The sequence below is a fragment of the Tupaia chinensis genome, unplaced genomic scaffold (genome assembly GCF_000334495.1).
Source record: "Tupaia chinensis unplaced genomic scaffold, TupChi_1.0 Scaffold000031_1, whole genome shotgun sequence".
Taxonomy (NCBI): Eukaryota; Metazoa; Chordata; class Mammalia; order Scandentia; family Tupaiidae; genus Tupaia; species Tupaia belangeri.
In genome coordinates, this window is record NW_006159461.1 from 381,497 (window position 1) to 385,299 (window position 3,803).

Consider the following 3,803-nt stretch of genomic DNA (forward strand, 5'->3'; position numbering starts at 1 on the left):
CCCAGCTTATGTGGCATACCCAAGGAAGAATAGCACATGTGGAAGCGACAGGACACAGGGCTGAGTGGGCCCAGCTCCGGCGATGGGAAATTGAAAAGGTAGTAAACCTTCCTTTCAACTTCCTTTGGGCTGATAAAAAAAGTTGTTTCCAGCAGAGATCTACGTCCCACACCAGTAGTAGAAAGCAGAGATGGGGGACAGTCTCCCCGAACTTTAGCTTTCTTCAGTTCAATAATCCTCAGTATGTCAGGGAGAAATACTTCGGTCTCCTTCAGCAGGGGCTAGAGTTGGCATCCCAGAGCTAAGAAGGCCCTGACGGACAGCCAGAAAACATAGAGGGCTTAGTGCCAGCACCTGGGATCTGACTCCGCTGACAAGTTGATTGAGCTCAGAAGAGAACCCTAAAGTGAGAATGAGAACACAGCCTGCTGACACCTTGAGTCAACCTGTCAGGCTGAGCAGACCCTCCCTGGACTGCTGGTACACAGAGATGGTGATGACAACTAGATGCCATGTCAGCCACAAGGTGTGTGGAACTGGATATGCAGCGAGAGAAAACTGACACCACGGTGTTTTCCTTTGTAATAAACAGGTATATGCAAGAGGTCACCGGAGACATTCCAACGCCCTTTCCTCTGCGAACTTGTGCCCACTCATTTCAGTGCTGTTCTTCTGGTCATTTTCTAGTAATCTCGTTCTCCTCACACTTATTGATTGGAATTCTTTGGTGATAAAATGCTTTCTTTCTCTGTTTATTTATTTGATATTCTTGATTTTTGCCATCCAAAACTAATATAACAATGGCAAAGGAGGTAAATTGAGTTAGAAGGTACTTTCTAGAACATTTTACCATTTATAGAGATAAATATAAAACAACTCACGCCAAGAAATGGATGCAGCTCTAATGCACCTTCCTGACCAGCTCCGATGGCAAATGAAGGCAACGCTGCCTGTCTTTGTAGCTTCATTACAGGGTGAGAGTCTTAAAGCAGGTTAAACGCGCTATAGTTAGCTTTCCAGACCCAAAGTCTACTCTCTGTTCCTGCAAATGATACCTTGTCAACCTAACACCTACTTTATTCATCATTCTTTGCTTTACTATAACTAAGTCAACATAATGTAACAAATTTCCTTTTTTTTTTTTTTGTAGAGAGATTTTGCTATAGGGCATGCACACTTGCAAGAAAGAGAGAGACAGAGTGACAGAAAGCGAGAAATCATCCCCCGGGGGATGGTCACACAGCAAGCCCTTCCCCTCCATTCTCCTCTCAGGATCTTGGGCACACATGCACACGTGCCCGGCATGAGATTAAACTGCCGGGTCCAGGACTTGAAACACCAGCAACTATGTGGGAGTCCAGTGACGTAACCATTCCGCCATCTGCTGGTACCTAAAGTAACAAATTTTCTATGATGATAGATACAGAGAGAGACAGACATAGTAAAAGTAGATGATAGGTAGACAATAGGTACGGATATTACATATACGATGAATAGATGAATGGACAGATAGATAAATGAATTAGATGATAGATGATAGAACAGTAAATAGATAGATAGATATAGATAGGTCAATAGACAGATATAGATGGTAGATAGATATAGATGATAGATGATAGATAGATGTAGATGATAGGTAGATATAGATAGATGATAGATAGAGATGATAGGTAGATGGACAGATAGATAGATCTATCTATCTATCTATCAAAATATAAGAATAGCTATAGGGACCAGCATTTAGCGTAATGGCTATGTTGCTGGACTCCCGTGTAGTGACCACGGTTCGCGTCCCGGACCAAGTAGTTTAAACTCATGCCAGGCATGTGTGCGTGCGTGCCCAAGATCCCAAGAGGAGAATGGAGGAGGAGAAGGGATTGTGGCGTGGCCATCCCCCCAGGGGATGATTTCTCGCTTTCTGTCTCTCTGTCTTTCTCTGTCTGGCAAGCGCACGCACCCTATAGCAAAAAACAAACAAACAAACAAACAAAACAAAACAAAACTCTCCAAAAAAAAAAAAAAAGGATAGCTATAGATAATTGATAGATGATAGACGACAGATAGCTCGATCTTGGCACACTGACATCTCAGACTGGGTGGCTCTCTGGCGTGGGCACTCTCATGCGCATCACAGGACAGTTAGCAGCCCTCTGGCCTCTACCCATGATTCGCAGGAGCACCTCTCAGCTGTGACAACCAAAAATGTTTTCAGTTGTTGTCAAATGTACCCTGGATGGGAAATATCCTGATTAAGAAGCACTGAGATAGATACAGGTAGGTAGGTAGATAGATAGATAGATAGATAGATAGATAGATAGATAGATAGATACAGATAGATGATTGATAGTAAGAGAAAGAGGATAATAATGAGAGGGAAATTGCTCACTTCTCCACTTTGGCAGATTATGACATCTGATTTGCCCATCCTTTCACTCAATCCTGCCAAATCAAGTTCATTATCAAGGTACGAGTGTTCTGCATTCATGAGATGGTATGAAATCAGACCTTCACAAAGCCTAGAGATGTCATTTAAATAGTTAAGAAAGATGCAAAATTAAGAGTTAATGAAGAACAATTGAGAAAATAAGGGTGAGCAATTCAGCTAAAGACCCAATAGCTGCAAAAGCAAAACAGAAGAGTACTCTATAAACAAATAATCACTGACAGATTCAAAGTGGTTCTGGCTAATTTGGTGTTTCTGTTGCAAATCAGAATTCTGGTCCTCAATTAAGAAGAATATAAATAAAAGAAAGCATTATGACTCATATAACAGCAACACAAGACCACCCACTCCTTCTGGTGGGAGCATCGGGGTCCGGCTGTTCTTCTGGTCATTTTCTAGTTACTGGCTATGCTAATTGTTGGCAGGCTTGGACAAGCTGCATTGTCAGTGTTTTCAGGCTCTTGAGGGACTCAGGTTAGATAAACTTCTGTAAGTTTAGGCTAAATGAAAAGCAGCTATGCTTGAAAACAAACAACTGGATACTTTCTCTACTTAATTCCAGTGAGAGCAATATTTCTACTCTTTTTAACTCTTCCACTCCTCAAAAGGGAAGTACTTTGATGGACACTTATTGCATAAATTTGTTTGAAAATGAAAAATCGTGACAATGAGACAAAGACGAAGACCATCGAAGCGGGACCACTTAGCTGACTATTGAGCAAAATAGACTGTGCAGTATCTTGACTGAGTAGCTGAGAAATGCTACAGCAGCCTCTCCACTAAGCCCACCCTATACAGATGTGAGTAGAGACTACAATGCGTAAGATCCACGCAGCAGAGAAAGCAGAGGGTGGGGGCAGCCACCATCCACAGAAAGTCTTCTGGTTCTGGGCTGCCCTGGCCTCGACTGCTCTCTAGGGCTACGCTTTGCCACTATGTCTGTATTCTTTTTTTTTTTCCCCCAAGTGTTAAAGCAGAAATTTATTAAAATTCATTTATATAGTGTTTTACAGACCAAAAAAAAAAAATGTAGAGTCCTTAACATTCAGGCAATCAATTCCATTCTCAGAAGTGCTTCATGAGAAAATGGATTTCTTTGCCCTCCCCCCAGTAAGATACTTCTATTTATATGCCTGAAAATGATGCATGTAATTACACCACCTTTGTAAGAACAATCCCTTTGAGATCCCAAGACCTCATCAGAGAGTGAAGAGATATTAGCAGAGAGCCTTCTCCAAAATGTAATCCCTCATGACAGAGTAGTGGTGCAAGAGACACTAAGGAGGCAGCTCTTCAGAGGAGTGTGGGGACCTCCAGTGGGCAGGCCATGAGTAAAGCACAAGGCCCAGCTGGGTGGCCC